General features: G+C 36.3%; 1 protein-coding gene across 1 annotated transcript in view; it reads right to left on the bottom strand.

The window, feature by feature from the left end:
• Positions 1 to 19,539, bottom strand: part of TTC29 (tetratricopeptide repeat domain 29) — a 915,079-nt gene that overhangs the window by 597,888 nt on the left and 297,652 nt on the right. The window contains exon 4 of the mRNA XM_074396845.1: positions 16,194 to 16,272. The gene's annotated coding sequence lies outside the window, so the exon portion shown is untranslated. The remainder of the gene's footprint in view (positions 1 to 16,193; positions 16,273 to 19,539) is intronic.

Genomic DNA, 19,539 nt, shown 5'->3' with positions numbered 1-19,539 from the left:
ATGATGACTAGACAGAGAAATGCCTCCAGGTCATTGATAGCAGGAAGTGCAGTGGAGACTCCACTCCTCTGCCTTATGTATATAACAAGGTTAAGCTGAGACTCATCCAACACTTGATCTCTATTTCTCCTCATCCACCCATCCCTACCTTAAACAAATGCAAAAGGAAAGAAATGTGAACAGTTCTCAAAAAAAAAAAACCTCTTCAGGAAAGTTTCCAATAATAATTTTACCTTTGCAAGAAGCAAGGAATTAAGTATTCTTTTTGACTGAAGCATGAAGTTTCAGAGAATACTTATAAGGGTTGATCAAGAATTCATTTAATATGCATGACTGAACAATTAGATAAATATTTTAGCTGCATTTATTTTTTTCTTTCTGTCTTTCATTTATTTTAACTATGTGTAAGTTCTAAAGACTGTCCTTTTGTGCTTATAGTCTGTCAGCAGATTTTTTTTGGTAGGGAACAATCTTTCAGGAACTCTGAAATAAGCATTGAGGTACTGCAATCACCTATGACTGGCTGCAACTTTAACAAAGAATTTTAACCAAGAAGTGGACATATGAGCCTACTGACTTAACTCACATTTAAGAGGAGTGAGAAAAAAAAAACTTTTTAAAAGTTTTATATGGATGCATTATATCCATATAATTTCTGTGGTACTTCTCTATGATTGGATATTCAGTCCATATTACTACTACTACTACTTATTATTATTATTATTATTATTATTATTATTATTATTATTTGAGATGGAGCCTTGCTCTGTCGCCCAGGCTCAAGTGCAGTGACTTGATCTTGGCACAACCTCCACCTTCTGGGTTCAAGCAATTCTCCAGCCTCAGCCTCCTGAGTAGCTGGGATTACAGGCACGTGCCACCACACCCAGCAAATGTTTGTATTTTTTTAATAGAGATTGAGTTTCACCATATTGGCCAGGCTGGTCTCAAACTCATGATCTTGTGATCCACCCACCTCAGCCTCCCAAAGTGCTGGGATTACAGGTGTGAACCACCACGCCCAGCCCCCATATTACTTTTCTATGAAATCAGATGTGTTACTAGCTTTATTCCTTAGTGAATGGCAGGTAAATTAAGATAAGCAAAGAACCAAAGAACGTCTTCAGTTTAAAAAAAACAAAAGCTCTACAAATTAAAGGTGATCCACCAAACTGGGCCATTTACTTTAGGGCAATAGCTTAAAACATAGTCTGCATCCCAGATACTGAGACAGTATTTGTAGTTGAACCCATGAAATGATAAGATACAGACTGTAGCTGGTTCGTTGATCACAACAATTATTGATTATTTTATTTGTGATTAATATTACAGATATGGATAAATTGACAAGATTTCAATTTGAAGGTACAATATATTCAAAATCATGCTTCTTCAGAGTAATTATTTCTAGAATGATCAATTCTTCTAGCCAAACATGTACTTTTTGAAATAAGGTAATATTATATGACCAAACTCATATGCCGATTTTGATCAAAATCACAATATGACTGCAAGACCAAAATCACACAGAACTTTAAAAACCAAGTTAAGAGGCTGTTAGATTTTTCCAAGCGAAAGATAATGATGCCCAGAAAAGAGAGGAGTCATCAATCTATCTTTTAAATAAGCAAAAACATTAGTTTGAGTTTTGATATTAACACAATTGCACACTCTTCACATCAAAACATTGCTGACTAAATGGATATACAGTATTTCGCTTCCCTTAAAACTCTTTTATTGCATTAAACATTTCCATTCAAGCAGACAACGAGGTGTTTGACATTCTACTCCAGGCAGAAGGTGACCAGACTCAGGGCAAGGGCACTTTCCAAAGAAGAATTTTCTACCTAATCTTCATCTTGCACTTCACTTACTCTTTCCAGAATTTGATTTTACTAATGTGATTGATCTAAAACTTTATACTGATACCAATAGCTTTGTTGTTTAATAATTCTTGGACAACTACCTTTTTAATCTATACATTTTCTGGCAGAAATCTGAAACCAGATTATTTAAGATAAAATATAAGGCTTTGAAACCCTTCCAAGTCCTTTACCTTTGGGTATAAGAACCACAATAAGAAAATATCTAGCTAAATACTGTATGAATTAAGGGATGGTCTCTTTCACTGTACTGAGTTTCAATCCTCACTTGAATCCCCTGCCTTAGGCAAGTTCACCTTTGTAGATGAATGAATGTCTTGAAAAGAAGAAAATAATAAGAGTTGTTCTTCATGAAAGATAAAGCCTGTTTCTATTCCATACTCTCTTTGCAGATTCCCTTAGGAAGAAATCTAGTGAAAGCTAAACTGGAAAGAATGTAGTCAGTTTGCCAAAAGAATGTGATTAGCTTGCCAACTAGATGTGGATGGAGATAGTATATTCCAGCTGTCATTAATACAATTTTAGTTTCTAGAGTCCTTCTGAGTGTCCCCAAGCTCTTCAAGAAGGTTATGGAAGATTTTATAAGTACAGAAGGATACGCCCACTAACTGGTGCTAGGGATGGCCGAATGATGGATAAGAGTCATTGTTTACCCAACTGTAACACAGTGGAGTGTAAGAGAACTGAGGTGTTTTGCCACCATCATACTTCCAAACACAAGCCTGTTCTGGAAAAACCAACAAACAAATGACTTCATTTAGCTAGTATATGAATACTTATGGCTAATCATTTAAATTCAGAACCATATTCACATATCTATGGAAATGGAAGTTAATGAAAAGTGGGAAAAAAATTATTGCAAATGTCCATCAAAGAGATTATACCCCATATAGGATTTTTATGACAATAAAATACTATATGCTTACACTCAAAATTTCTCAGGTACCTACCAGAAGAGATTAGATCTTTGGCTAACAGACCCAGTGCTTGCTCTCCTCATTTAGACTCTTGAAATTAAACTTCCATACCTTTCATGAATTGCAAAGCATGTCAGCTAGGGTCAGTGTTGCCTAGGTTCAAATCCTGGCTCTGCCTGTACTATCCGTATATCCTTGAGCAAGCGTATCAGTTTCACTAACAGTACCTACATCAAAGGATTATGAGTTAATATATGTAGTGTACATTAAAAAGCCTCTGGCATATAGTAAGTTAGATAAACATTAATTAATATTATACTAACTTTCATCAGTCAACACAAAAAGTGTATTTCCATTCCCCTCCATCAAATAAAACAATTGTGTCCTCTAATCCCTTGAGCAAGTTGTGGCCTGGGACCAACAGCCCTGGCATTACCTAGGAGCTTGTTAGAAATGCAGGACCTCAGTCATCAGCCCAGACTTACTGAATAACAGTCTGTGTTTTCGCAGGCACACTTGGATACAGATTGTAATTTGAGAAGCAACTGTTCCAACATACCCTCGGTGCATGTCTGTATGTTCTTCCCCAGAGCTTTCTCCCCCAAACTTTCCTGCTTTGCCCTCTAGAATTACTGATTCCAGGTCAACAAATTGTCTACAATCTGCTCTAAGTGTTTCCCCAAACTGTTTACCATACCTGCTCTCCCCTGAAGATATAAATTTCTATGTAAACTTGTGTAGTAATTACTGCTTATTCTTACATACTCAAGGACATCAGAGTAAGGAAGTGAAGTTGCTGTCTTCTGCCTCTGTTCTTCTTTCTAGGGAAATACCCTGTTCTACTGGGGCCATGGCATTTGAACCTACAGCTTTCTGCTCCTTGTCCCTCTCACCTTCAAATCTTTCATCCACTCCCTTCCATCCATCAGCCTTTGCCACTTTTTCTCTCCAAGACATAGTCATCTCTTTGGGGAACCACAACAACAACCACATGGTCCATCTAACAATTCAGCTTCTCAGTTTCTTAACCACCTTGTTTCCAATAACTTTCTCCAAAGTCTCACATTACCTCTTATTTCCTGTGTTACACCTTAAACCTTACCATCATCTGGAAGTGTTCCTGTCCCAAAGGCACTGGTTTAAGCACCCCACTCTCTGGCTATAACCTCTTTTCCAGTTTGCTCGAGATGGCCATTTAAGCCATCCACAACTTCACTGACCTTTCTACTTTATTCCAATCTATCGCCCCTTTTAATGTTTTAATTCCCTTCACATCTCTCCTTATCGAATTTAGACTCTGTGATCTGTCATATTTCAGTAACATTTTTACCAATTTCATAACAGTACATTACATTACCAATATACAAATATCTCCACAACTATCCTCATTCTTCCTTCCTGTGACGGTGACAAAATTGACTTTGGGATGATATAAAGCCAATCCCTCCATTATGCTTTGAATGCTATCCCCATCCACCTTCTCATGAATCTCAAGAACAATTGATTATATCTTTTCTCTCTTTAGTCTTCAATCCCCGCCTCCCCACCTCCACCAAATGGATCCTTACCATTGACTTTTACACATCTTCAATTTTTCCCATCAAAAGGTAAACAGAATTTTCCTGACCTGCATCTCCTCCTAGCCTCCTTGGTAAATAACTTGTTCTTTCCTTTACAAAAACATTCTGTTTCAAAGTCTTTTTCTCCTAAAACACTTTTTTTTCTTAGTTCTACAGAGGCTCACTCCTTTGGCTTTTGTTCTATCCCTCTCTCTGGCTATTCCTTCTCCATCTTCTTTATACAAAGCTTGGTGTCAAATATTTATTACTGTTAATTTTTTATTTTTTGAGACAGGGTCTCACTCTGGCACCCAGGCTGGAGCACAGTAGTGTGATTACAGCTCACTGCAGCCTCAAACTCCTAGGTGAAAGTGATCCTCCCACCTCAGTCTCCTGAGTAGCTGGAACTACAGACATGCAACACCATGCCTGGCTTATTAATAACATTTTCGGAGCTAAAAGAGATTGTAAACATTCAATATCTTCTATGTTTATATTTGTTTTAGTATTAGCTATACACTTAAATATAAATAATGTCATGTGGGTTGTTTTATTATAATCATTTTCCATTCATATTTTATGATAATCTTCTATATACCTTATCAAATCTGTAAATTCTCCCCAGAGAAACCCAAATTTAACATGCCTTTTTTATTACCTTGTAATATAAGTTTGCATTTGTGTGTTTTTCCCACAGATATATTGATCACAGATTTAACAACTGAAACAAATTTTCTAAATACATGTAAAGCCACAATAATGCTATAGAAAGACCAACATACAATATATATGCTCTCATTTAAGTTCACATTGACCATTATGATAACTGCAGATGATAGGGAACTTAGGTTTGTACAATTTAGGTTACAACTGCATGAAAAATAACAATAAGAAGGTACTTTTGAACTTTCAGTAGAAGATAATAATTCCTTAGAAAATCAGCTCTAGGCTGAGTGCAGTGGCTCATGCCTAGTCTGTAATCCTAGCACTTTGGGAGGCCAAGGCAGGCAGATCACCTGAGGTCGGGAGCTCAAGACCAGCCTGACCAACATGGAAGAAACCCCTTCTCTACTAAAACTACAAAAAAATTAGCTGGGCGTAGTGGCCCATGCCTGTAATCCCAGCTACTCAGGAGGCTGAGGCAGGAGAATTGCTTGAACCTGGGAGGCAGAGGTTGCAGTGAGCCGAGATTGCACCATTGCACTCGAGCTTAGGCAACAAGAGTGAAACTCCGTCTAAAAGAAACAAAAGAAAAGAAAGAGAGAGGAAGGAAGGAGGAAAGGAAGGGAGGGAGGGAGAGAGGGAAGAAGGAGGGAAGGAAGGAAGCAGGCAAGAAAGAAAGAAGAAAGAGAGAGAAAGAAAGAAAAAGAAAGAAAGAAAGAGAAAGAAAGGAAGGAAGGAAGAAAGGAAGGAAGAAAGAGAAAAGAAAGAAAGGAAGGAAGAAAGAAAAAGAAAAAAGAAAAGAAAGAAAGAAAGGGAGAAAGAAAGAAAGAAAGAAAGAAAGAAAGAAAGAAAGAAAGAAAGAAAGGGAGAAAGAAAATTAGCTCTGAATAGCCCCCCAAAATGTGGGTTCTATAAGTCATAGAGCCCTTTTTCCACAATACTGTCTTTAATTAGTATTCTCCCAGGGAAAAATTGAAAATACAGGTAGTTTATGTCTCTTCAAATAGCCAAAATAAAAAATATAAGTAATAAGAACTGAATTTCCTATTTCACTATGTTCAATTTACACACTTTGAAATTAATTTCCTGTAAGTATCAAAATGGTAACTAGAATTGTATTTTCATCTTAGTAACATTACTTTAAAAAGCTGAAACATTGTTGTCAAAGCAACTCTTAAGTATTCATCAATTACAAGGATTTTCTGCATTCCAATTGCATTACTTCGGTGATGAGATATGTTCTCATTTTCTGTAATAGAAGGGAAAGAAGACCTAGATTTGAATTATTCCCTTACCACTTATGGGTTGGCTTTGGACACACCACTCTTTATTAACGCTTCTGTTTCATCACTTAGAAAATTAGGACAAAGGTGTTTTTCTCACATAGTGGCCATAAATGTTAGATTGAATATTGCAGCAGAAATGAGGCATAGACTCAAATACTTACAATATAGGGCAGGATATTAAACAATCATTAAAAGATGAAATATAGGTGGCAGGAACTGCCAGATCAGGGAAGATCAGAGGTCTAGAAAACTTGGCTGTGAGAATAATCTAGTGTGAACTCTAAAAGGCTGTGCACATTCACAATAGCAAAGATATGGAATCAACCCAGGTGCCCATCAATGGTAGATTAGATAATGAAAATGTTGTACATACACACCATGGAATATTATCCAGCCACACATACAAAAAAAATTCCTTTGCAACAACATGGTTGCAGCTGGAGGCAATTATCCTAATTGAACTAATGCAGGAACAGAAAACCAAAGCCTGCATGTTCTCACTTATAAGCAGGAGCTAAACATGGGGCATTCATGGACATAAAGATGGCAACAATAGAAACTGGAGACAACTACAGGAGGGAGGGAGGGAAGGAGGAAGAGAGACAAGGTGTGAAAAACTAATGGGTACTAAGCTCAGTACCTGGATGATGGGATCATTTGCACCCTAAACCTCATTATCAAGCAATATAATCAGGCAATAACCTGCACGTGTACTCTTGAATGTAAAATAAAAGTTGAAGAAGTAAAAATAATAAAATAAATAAATAAAATGCTGTGCATCCAAGCAGGTGGACTGGGAGAGTGGGAAGGGGCAGGAAGTTGAGAAATATAATGGAAATCTTGAGCAGGATTCCATGAGGCTGGCATTAGAAATGCAATGTGAGGGCCAGACATGGTGGCTCACACTTGTGATCCCAGCACTTTGGGAGGCTAGGGCAGGTGGATCATGAGGTCAGGAGATCAAGACCATCTTAGCTAACATGGTGAAACCCCATCTCTACTAAAAATTGCTTGAATCTGGGATGCAGAGGTTACAGTGAGCCAAGATCATGCCACTGCACTCCAGCCTGGGCAACATAGCGAGACTCTATCTCAACAACAACAACAAAAAAAAAAAAAAAAAAAAAAGAAGAAGAAAAGAAATGCTACATGAGGGCCCATGAGGCTATTAAGGAAGGGGCCTGAGGATGAGAAACTGGGTTCTTGAAAAGCAAAGCAAGGTCCAAGGAGAGATGTCACATTTTTCTGAGACAAGAGAAAAGACAATATTCTCCACAAGATGATCAAGCTCAGCATAGAAGAGCACAGGATTTGGAGTCTAACAGCCTTCATGAAGAGAAAGAACAGTTCAGCTAATACACCTAAATAAAAATTAAACATTAACGCTAAAGTATGCAGTGATGATTATAAGGGCAAAAAGCATTCAGGAAGAAAATAGCCTACCTCCAAGTATTAGAAAAATTGAAGAAGGCTTCCCGGAGGTTATGGAATCCAACTGGGAGCCTTCAAGTTTTAGAGGGAAGGAGGCATTGTGGTATTCAGTGTTAACAACCAGTATGGAGGCCAGAAACAAAACAACTGAGGGAATGGTCTCTTCGATAGATAAGAAATGCAAGCAGACATTTCTACCAGACGCTTCATAGCATCTCCTTCTGAAATGAAACAGAAACTAAACTACAGGTGGAGGTGGGGAAGAAACATGGGAAATTATTCAAAACACATGACTTTGGTTGCACTTTTATTTTCTTAAGAAAAATATAAACTTGGGTATTTGCACTTAAAATAAGGCTTTTGTCTCCACAGTTTACTACTGATTATCTGTTTTCTGGTTGTACTATTGTATTTTATGTAGAAGAAACTGTCTCCCGGTTATATGCAAATCAGCAAGAAATTAGATTCACGTTGTAGTTAATATTCATGCTACATTGCATGTTAATTGACTAAGGAAGTAATTTTCACAGATTCTCCATATTCTGGCTTTGACTGAAATGCATGTATTATATAAATATACAGATCTCACACATTTTTCTCAGTTCACTTATGATACTCTCACAGAGTCAGAAACCTTTACTACCTACTCAGAGGATGCTCCTCATCCATTCTCACCCCAATTCCCAGATCCCAGACCCTCTTTTCCTCACATGAGCTTGCAGGCTGAGTTATGCGTGGAGCTCTGGAGCACATCTGTCCTTAAAAATGATACTTAGTTCACTTTTATTAGCAGTTGTGCTCCATCCTTGGACCCCAGTAAATGTTCCCAGAATAAAGTCCTCATTTTATGCAATCTCTCTGATGCCTACTGGTCTGCATTACTCTTTTCCACGTGCAGCTCAGAAAATGATCCAGAATTCAGAGCCTTTAGAAACAGAACCCTATCCTGCCTTTGTCAACCCTGCCTCCAAGGTGTGTGTTGGTTACAGGCAGGTCAGTTCTGCTCCTCCAGAGTTGACCTTCCTAGAACCCACCATGTCATGGAAGCAACATCTCCAGGTTCCTCAATCATGTTCATTAGGCAAGAATACCAAAGTACATGATGATCTTTCAGACAAAATGCAGTTTCTTCCAACCTTTCCTTTGTCACTGGCCTCACCTCTGTCTCCTTTGTTTTACTGTCTGCATACTTTTTCCCTAATTACTTTGTTCAATTCCATAGTTTAGTGGTTGCGATGATGGTATAGATTATTTTGACTCTGTTAGCCTTTGTTGGAAGACTAAAGACCAAGAGAACTAACAGTCTCTTCATGTAGCTGCACCTGTAATATATATATACTTATGACCAATGGAGAAGCCATAAACTGCTGGTCACATTCACAGGAGAGCAAAGGAAGTACAATCTACAAACTAAAATTAGAAGCAGAGACAAGGCAGAGAGTCCCAGACTGCCAACCAAACACTGATGCCCATGACCTCCTCTTTCAGGTTACATTCCTTCCCCTTTCAGGTTAGAGAGCCCTGATCTCTGTGATAAATTTCCTTGAATAACTGTCTGTTCCAAAGTGTCACAACAAATACAAGTTCCTTGTGACATACCTGATGGAAAATGGCCAGGCCATGTGAGTCTGAAGCTCTGGAAAGATACAGAAACAAGGCCTCACGCCATTTAAAAAATAAATGACAGTTCAACATGATTGCCTCTCTATGAGATGCTCTTTTACACCTTCCACCACCACCTGAGTCACCAACTTAAAAGTTGGTCATTGTGTCAAATGTCAAATGCCTCCATGTAGAGAGATTATGAGAGATTAGCCTCTCCCTTCTCTAAATTCCATTGCACTGCATTCAAGAAAGCCAATTATATTCTGCATGCTGATTTTTCTAAAAACAACATGGGGTGGAATGAGGGGAACTAATTTAAGGGTTTACCTAAGCAGTTTATAAGTAAATATTTATAATTTTGTTATAATATTTATTTATAAATAAATAAATACATTTATTATAATACTTTTTACAAATAAATATCATAATATTTGCTTATAATGGTTCATTTAAGCAGCTTTCTCACTCTTAAAGTGTTTCGGGGAAGTCTTCTACAAACAGCTTAGTTCCTGATAGGCCTGCTATTCAGATAACTATTACTTAAACAACCCTCCCATTTAGAAATCCCAGAAATTTTCACTTTCTCTTGTGACAAACTTACATCTCCACCTAAAGTCCATCAGTCTTTTTGAGAGTCCTTAGTCCAGAACACATGGCTTTAGCAAAACAGATCGTTTCAGTATGTGAATGGCCTGCACCTAAAAAAACAACATTGTCACAAAAATCCTGAAGCTGGGACATCTGCATTTCTCATAACATAACACAGCATAAAATTGAATTATCCCATGTTTAAATCACTTTGCTTCCATCTGGTTTTAATAAATGGCAATAACTGAGAAATGAAGGAAGGGAAGTAAGATGGGAAATGAAGTGGACATTCTACATCACTTTCCCCTCTGGAGAAATATACCATCATCTCATTCTCTTCCCCATAACAAAGAAAACATGTTCTCAAACCCTACTGCACTGAGAAGCAATAAATTGCAAAACTCTCATATTAGAACTTAAAAGCTTTACTATCTTTATATTAACTTAAAAATAGTGACTATCATCTGAAAATAATTTTTCATTATTTATTTTATTATTATACAAAGTCAAAAAATTGTCACTGCTATTGCCTGGGTGAAAGACTCTGAACTTTTCTATTTTATGAACTTCTGTTTTATTTTATTCTCTTAATATAACAACACATTTTTTTCTTTTAGTCTGTTAAAACAATTTTTTAAAAGTCTATCTTGTTAAGAACAGGCCTAAAAGTACCCTTTATAAACTCAGTACGAGATACAGAATAACATATTGTAAGTTATTATAGATTAATATCTTATTAATAATTTACTATGAATAACTATGCTTCAAGAAATTGCACAGGGTTTCTACCAAACTGGTGTGTTTGGAGAGATATGGTTAATTGCTAGAATTTGGTATTCTTTTCAGTAACTGAGGAAAAAGAAATGCAGTACTAGACATCTCCAATGTAAATAATACAGTTCACTAAGAAGATAAAAACAAAATTTTAGATAATGAAGAATTATGAGGTCTTTAACGTTTAAATATCTTTTGAAAACACTTAAAAGTAAACCTAATGATTCTTAAGAATGGCCAGATAAATGTTGGCTGTTGTGAGCATGAGGCCTTAAACCCCACACTATCAGCAAGAGAAATATTATAAACTTAAGTAAGGCTTATTCTCAGATCCAATGGATATTAAACTAACACTCTGCCAAGAAAAACATTTCTCCTTCACTGACCTGAGTAAGAGTCCCTCCTATGTCCATGAGAGGAAGTCACTGCCAGATGTTGCTGTTTATTTTACAAGTCTCTCTTTGACTTGCGCTTATTTTCTCTTGACCTTCCCAACTTCTCCCATATTGAGAAAAATCAAGAACTCTGCAAACCATGCTAAGGAAATATCTAACTGTTCCAATCAATACATGTGTTTTTGTTTATGGACCCAGCCTAAATGCTGATGGAGATTGAATGATTAGGCTTTTGCCTTTCAATGCTATCTAGACATCTATCAACAAAACAGAAGATTTTACAACTTAGCACCATGAATGACATCAATGATAGAAACTTTCTCTTTTGCGGTAACACAAGCCTGTTAATGATAAATCAAGATAAATTAAATAAAAGAAAGTCAAAGGAAAAGATTGTGTTATTTTGTAAAGACATTTGAAGTCCCAAAAATCACACAATGGAATGCCAGAGGTTAGACTTTACCAAATAGGATTCAAAAGAGAATTTCTCTGCAATCTTGTTATCCCCCTGCAGAGAGAAAATGGCTGATTCAAGCAATAATGGCTTGATTGTTCAATATCTATGTTACGTACACTTTGCTAACCTTATGCTAGAAGCACTTTCTATTCATCTAGGCCACTATGTCATCAAGGGTATCATGTCTACCATACCTCCTTGCTTAAAGCCAAATAGGTTTTTGTGATGGGAGCTGCCTCTGCAGTTGTGTTCAGATTTAGCTTTCACACTCTGCTATTCCCATTGTCACTTGTTATCTTCTAGGTCCATTCCAAAACTAGGAGCTAAAAAAAAACTGATATGACAGCTAATGGGGCCAGGAAAACAGAGAAAGCAGAGTTGAAGTCAAGTCAGCTAAGAATATTCTGCAAATGAGCTCAGCGGGCCTGAGTTCTTCAAGGGTTACATCAAAGAACTCAAAGGGCTTGGATTTAAATCATTTCTAACTATATCTGAGAAAATTTAGAACTTAGTGAAAACATACGTACAACCCTTTATATTATCCCTGAAGTATATCCCAATACCCAGAGAATGGCCCTGGGTACATAGTAGGTGTTCAATAATGAATGAATGAATGGATATATATACAGTAATTCCTATATGACAGACTGAGCAAGATATCCTCACAATATCTTATTTTATTCAACTGTTAGGCTACTTTCCCCCTTTTAATTTTTTGGCAAAAATTCTCACTTGGGATTAAGCAAAATTTGCCTCCATTATCCTGCAAATCTCCAGAATTCCTCAGATCCTATTCACCTGATTGACCAAGGGTTGAAAATATCTAATTCTATAATTTACATGTTCTTAATTGGTACAGTCATGTGCCACATAACAACATTTCAGTCAGTGACAGACAAGATACTATAAAAATGGTCCCCTAAGATTGTAATGGAGCTGAAAAATTTCCATTGCCTAGTGACCTTGTAGCTATTATAACATCACAGTACAACACATTACCAAGTGTTCACGGTGATGCTGGTGTAAATAAACCTACTTTGCTGTCAGTCATATGAAAGTCATGTACAAACAATTATGTACAGTATCTAACACTTGATAATGACTATGTTTTATGTATTTAATGCACTATACTTTTAATCTTTTTTTTAGAGTATGCGCCTATTTAAAAAAAAGTTAACTGTAAAACAGCCTCAGGCAAGTCCTTCAGGTGGTATTCCAGAAGAAGGCATTGTTGTCATGGGACATGATAGTTCCACGTGGTTACGGACCTTCCAGTGGGACAAGATGCGGAGGTGGAAGACAGTGATATTGATTATTCTGACTCTGAATGATTAGTATGGGTTTCTAAAACTTCTTTCAATATGAATGCCATTTTTTCTGAGGGCCAAAAAGTTACTTCAGTCCTGTAAGCTCCATTCTTGATAAATGCCCTATACAGGTGTACCATATTTTATCCTTTAGACTGTACTTTACTATATCTTTTCTATGTTTACATATGCTTAGCTAATATCGATACTTATCATTGTGTTACAATTGCCTACAATAAGATAAGGTAAGTAAAATACACAGATATTTTTATGAAAGAAAATAGGCATGAATTAGCAGAAAAAGAAAATTAAAATATATAATAAATATAAACTCCATTGCTTTTATCATTAGATTCAACAGACATAACATTACACTGTTAAGTTTTTTTCAACTATTCTGAAAGTTTCTGAACACTCAATTTTTCTTTCTGGTCACAAACTGCTATCAAGTCTGTTTAGCAGTACCGATTTGTGAATCACACTAATCAGAAAAAAAGGACATTAATGTAGGTCTAATTTTCTTCTTTCTTTTGTCCTGAATTGACCAGACTTGGGGTGATAACTCAGGTTATTGTTTCATATCACCTTCTTTCCATGACACTTAGCACTAAGATCTTTGTAGAAAGGAAAGATCACTCTACATTGTTGAAAATTGTTTCCAAAAATATTTAAGCATACAAAAGTCATTTTAAATTATTATATCCTTCAAGTTTTTAAAAAGGGAAGATTCAAGTATTTGTCACAGGTCAGGAAATAAAGTTTACTAAGAAAATGTCTCCTTGCCAGAAAAAGTAATTATTTCTGCTTACACACGTCTCTCTTCTCCCATTGAAACGCTACTAAGCCATATTTTCTTGACATTAGGGAATAATGAAGATATATGTCCTTGCAACACTTGAGTTCATACAGAAGACTATATAACTCCCAATTCATTGCCCTTTTTGGTGATTAGAGTATTTCTGGATGAGAATGATTAGAAGAAAGAAGACCATGTCTTACATGTCTCTCTTTCACTTTCTCTCTCTCCCTCTGTCTCTCTCTCTCTCTCTGTCACACACACACACACACACACACACACACACACACACACACGCATACATAGCACATATTATAATGGCTTAGTGGTTAAGTGAAGTGTGTGGCTTTGTAACCAGACACATTTTATTCAAGTCCTGACGAACCCACTTATTAAACATGAAATCTCAGCAAGTCACTCCCTTTTCTATGTCCAGGTTTTCCAGAATATTTTTAAATGAGCAAAGGCATTAAAAGATGGTGTTGAAGAGTAGTATAGTAGAAGGTGGATAAACAATGTCACAATTTTTTCATTGATGTCAGTTTCACAAGGCTGGAGTTAAAAAAAAAAAAAAAAGCACTATCATGAAACAGCCAGCAACTCCTCACCCACAACACAGTCTAAAGCATATCATCAAGAAGGAAAGCTGTGGATCTCCTATGAAAACTCCTAATGAACAAGTACAACACTTTCTTTTAATACCAATGCCTTTTTCTCTGATGCCCGAAAAGTTACCCAGGTCTGCACATTTAAAAACCTGATTTTAAAATGCCACTATTCTGTATCATTAAGTGTGTGCTTACACATGCATATTTTTTAATTCATTGAATGATAAAAAATAGATATTTCTAAAACAAATTATTATTTGGATTTAAGCAGCATTTTATAACTATTTGCAAGGTTTAAACACAGCAAAATGAACTTATTCTACAAAAAAAAAAACACAATCACAAGAGACACTTCTAAATTTACTGTTAACATTGTTCCATTACTCCTTCCCTCAATGAGAAAGATAGATTATTGAATCTCACACAAGCAATGAAGTACAATTTCAGAAGAACTTAAGTTACACAAAGCATAGAATTTTTCGTAAATTATTATCCCATAAGTGGGACGGGTCCCCTATAGCAGTGGGGTCATGAATCATATTAGAAAGGACATCAAATTTGAGATCAGAGGCAACAGGAAGACCACAGTATGCTGCCAATTTTTAGCTGTGTTTCCAAGTAGTATTGCCTCATCTCTAAAATACAAATAATGATATATATCCCTAATGAGGTGTTGTAGAAAATGCATGATACAACGTATCTGAAAAGCATTTTGTAAGTTTCTGGATGTTCAAATGTTTGTAAAGATGATGTGGGAAAAATACTTCACTTTATTTTAATTTACAAAGCTTCCATAAGGGCATAAACACAGAGAGCATTGTTTAAGATAATAACATAGAAATACACACCATTACAACCATGAATATAGTCTTGGTATCAATTGCATAGATCTCAAGGTTGAGTATTCTACCAAGAAACTCCCAAACACAGGGCACTGTGAATGTGAAGTATGTCACATTTCCCTCAAGAAATACTCTTCTGATTCTCCATCTTCTAAAGAGACAGAAAATTCAAACATCTTTCCAACTAGCCAAACTAACTATTCTGTAACAAGGAATTATTTTTCTGAAGCAGTAATGACAGAGCACCACTAAAATAGTGCTGTAAAACAAACAAAAAATGGAAGTATGAATACATGCCCATTCCGTTCCTTAGCTCTAAGAGAGGAAGAAAGCACATAAAATTGGGGAGCTATTGCCCACAAGGCCTCTTTTTTTTTTTTTTTTAGCTGTGTATGGACATTCGCAATTTGGAAATATCCTTCTACAATTTCGCTTCCCGTTCCCCGGAGCAAACTGCGCATGGTCATTGTCTACAATCATGCCGTTTCTGTTGGAGAGAGGCTCTTGCTCCTGTGTTGAAAACTTCCAAATTGCTTTGGTGGTTCAACTGCCAATGCATGTTAGTTTTGGCAGAGTGGACATGGAAAACTGTTCTCATATTCTTTGGCTCTTATGCTTTGCATGTCAGATGAAACAGCAATGCAGAACTAAAACTGTTGCAGACCAAAGAAGACTTTGGATTTCATTTAGCTTTTGGGAGACTCAGAGTCATAGTGAGAAAGGAACTCTTAATCCAGAGATATGCCTTCTAGACTTGGCACTGCTGCTCATGGTGGCAAATCATTCTGCTTGCAAAGTCTCAATTTCTATGCCTCTGAACCAGGAATTTACACTAGGTAACCTAATGATCACTGGTAAAATAGAGCAACTCAAAGTATTCAATAACTCTTCTTTGTTTACATCAAGGATAGGCTTTATTTAAAAACCATATCTTCTATTGTCCTAGCCAAGATTGGAAGATAAATCACTTAAAGTAAGAAGTTACAGCTATATTTCCACCAAATCATTTCAATCTTTCAGCTGTTCATTACATATGTACTAGTCATATGCTTCTGGTAAAATTAGATGAACGAAAACATTACCTTTACTAACATACCGCTTCTCCTCTCTATTTCTTCCATCCACCAACGTCACTTAGAGAAGGAGGATTATTATTTCAAGCTATGGGAAAGCAAAAGGGAATCTGATAAGGATTTGTTTGCTTCATTTAAAAGGGAAAGTATTGAATTTTTATTTATGCTATTAAAGTAATACTGTGTCTATAACAGAAATTTGAAAACAAGGTAGAAAAACAGAAATTGTCAATGGTTTTACCACTCCTTGTCAACCATAATTTAGTAATTTTTCTTTCAGACTTTTTCTAGGCATACACTTTTTAGAAAGAACAAGGGCTCCTTTTTCACTTAGTTGTGAGCATAACTCATATACAATTTTGCATCCTGCTTTTTTCATTTAATATAAGCAGTTTTCCACGTTGCTACAAACTGTATTTTTCATGATTGTGTATTGTTCAACAAATGTATGTACATACTGGAATTTACAGAGCCATTTTCCATAGGTGAGTATTTCATGTGGTCAATTGCTAATCAATTTAAATTTTTTTTAATTTAAAAATTAATTTCTTTTTCTTTTCTTTTCTTTTTTTTTTTTTTTGAGACAGAGCCTCGCTCTCTTGCCCAGGCTGGAATGCAGTGGCATGATCTCGGATCACTGCAGCCTCCGCCTCCCGGGTTCAAGTGATTCTTCTGCCTCTGCTTCCTGAGTAGCTGGGATTACAGGTGCCTGCCATTATGCCCAACTGATTTTTGTATTTTCGTAGAAACAGGGTTTCACCATGTTGGCCAGGCTGGTCTGGAACTCCTGACCTCAGGTGATCCTCCCACTTTGGCCTCCCAAAGTGCAGGGATTATAGGCATAAGCCACCACACCCAGCCAAAAAATTAATTTTTTTCAGAAGATTTAGAATTGAAGCAATTTAAATTTTTGTATGTAAAGAACATAAAGCTTTCATCAAGGAGTGAGGGTGGGGATTGCTTTACTTGTAGATCAAATATTGTAGCATAGAGGAACAGCAGCCAGGAACCTCCCGACCACCAGGCACCTCTGCAGAATAGGGGCAAACAAGAGTTCCAAAGAGAGGCCTCACCCTGTGCCTGGGTGAAGATCTGACAGCCAAAGGAAGCATGCCTCCCTTCTGGCAAGCAACTTAAAACAAATGCTTATTCCCAGGAGAAGTCCTGCCTGCTTTACAGCCAGGCAAAAATCTTCACCAAGGAAAATCTGATTTTCTACAACAGCAGAAATGGCTTCCAAAGTAGCAGGAGGTAAGGGGCCAATTTGGCAGAGGCCAAATTCTACCGTCCCAAAGCGCTGCAATGCAGTGAGATGAGTGAACCATTCCTTGCAGAGAGGGAGTCATAAGGAAAAGGAACTGCAGTCAGTTTCCAGTCCCAGTACATCCATAAGAAAATTTTCATAATTGCTCATATTATGAAATTGCAGAGTTTGCAATATATTCATTTATATTATTTATAGACATGACATAAACAAAACTTTTGTAACTATTTTTGTTTCTTCAAGTAGCACCGGAGTTGGGGGAATATACAGAGGATTCATCCCTCACTAACAGCGCCATCTTAGCTGAATTTTGTGTTTACATTTTTCATAACTCTCCTAAAAGATATACGGAAGACATAAAATCATATTGCTAAGAAAAATTCCCAATAGTAGTTTAAAATGTATCAGTGACAATAGAAAGGGATGTCTCTGTTCATGACTTAGAGAAATACCATCGCTAAATTAACATAGGCCTTGAAATGTGAAGACATGGAATAGTCATTTTTGCAAAGGTTGAGAATTAAAAATGACTTTTGACCAAATGTCTTTAAATAGTCAGGAAAATAAACTATATAAATCCAATCGTAATATACCTGAGTGTACACGTCCTTAGGAAATACAAATTGCCGTCAGAGAAGTTAAAACAAATCAAAGAACATTATTTTGATGATGAAGTCTATTAGATACTGGGCTGATTATTCAGTTCCTTAATTCTCTTTTCTTCAAAGTATTTAAAATATGGCAGAGAACTTTCTCTCTAAAAAAAAATTCAGGAGGAATTCTGTGAAAGAGAAAGCTGGCCTATAGTCTAGATGGTCTCTTAGGAGCTCTTCTTGTATATTAATCCTGAATTGCACTCATTACTCATCTCCTTAGAGGTAATCCAAACAGATTAAGAAGCTTTTTTCTTTTTGGCTTTGGGAACTAGAATAAAATTAATATTTCCTGTTCCCTCCCAAGAACCCAGAAACCTTTGCAAACAGTTGTTAAACTTCTATAATTCCTTCCCACATTCATTTAACATTTACCACCACTCCCAAGATAAGCAACACCCACTTTAAGGTATTATAGTGTCAAACACTGCAATAAAGAAAAGAGTGACTTAGAGCAGCTGCTAAGCACAGGCTTCTGATTCAAGAGAATTCAGCAAAAAGAAGAGATGATTTTTGCTTTAGACAAGAATTGGGAGAGTTTCTAAATTCTATTACTACTTCAAAACCTCATTCTGCCAGACAATATACAACTCAATTTATAACTTAGTTTCACTTTTCCTTCAGGCCAAACTATATGGAAAACAACAAGGCCCACTAAATTTTATTTTTTGTATCGTACATTCACTTTGTTATGCAATTCCAGTTTGTTAGAGTCAACTGCAGCAATGTTTCATAATTTACTCTGGTAAATCTCTTGCTGGTTTTCATAAAGAAAAACTTAAAGAATTTTAGCAAAGATTGATGTGCTACACAAAATACACTTCACTTATCAAATTCAGAATGCTGAGAGAAAATTCAGAAAGACATCTTTGCAAACGTAGCTAACCAAGTGTTTATGTAATCTAGCATTCTTAAAGGGATTTGGTTTTTGTCAGGAGATATATTAAACTGAGTAACACTCAAAGGAGAGAAAACAAAAACCACAAGACTGTCTTTGCACTTCAGTCTTCAAGTCATTCTTTACCAAACAGCAGTAACAGCCCCATTAATGCAGTTCACGGCTCCCGCACTGTTAGCTGATTCACTTGACTTCATACACTGTTGGTATATATTTTAAGCAAAAACTCCTTTAAGTTTTAAAGATCTCTATCTCTACAGTCAATGACGCAAAGGTTCAAGCCAAGACTCTAAATTGTAGTGCTTGGAAAACAATAAAAAGACAAATTTTATAGTGTTTCCCAATTAAACAAAGGAATACTTGATCTAGGATTGAACCACAGCCCCTGTAGTCATATATGACCTCCTTGGTTAATATAATCTACTAACCAGCAAAAATTTACCATGTTATAATTTTGTGATTATTTTTGCTTTAATTTGTTATACAGATTTTTAGAAATTAGGAATCCAGGCATCATAAAAAAAAATTGTTGTCTCACCC

Source organism: Saimiri boliviensis, chromosome 3 (genome assembly GCF_048565385.1).
Source record: "Saimiri boliviensis isolate mSaiBol1 chromosome 3, mSaiBol1.pri, whole genome shotgun sequence".
NCBI classification, from domain to species: Eukaryota; Metazoa; Chordata; class Mammalia; order Primates; family Cebidae; genus Saimiri; species Saimiri boliviensis.
This window is presented reverse-complemented; position numbering and strand designations above follow the sequence as displayed.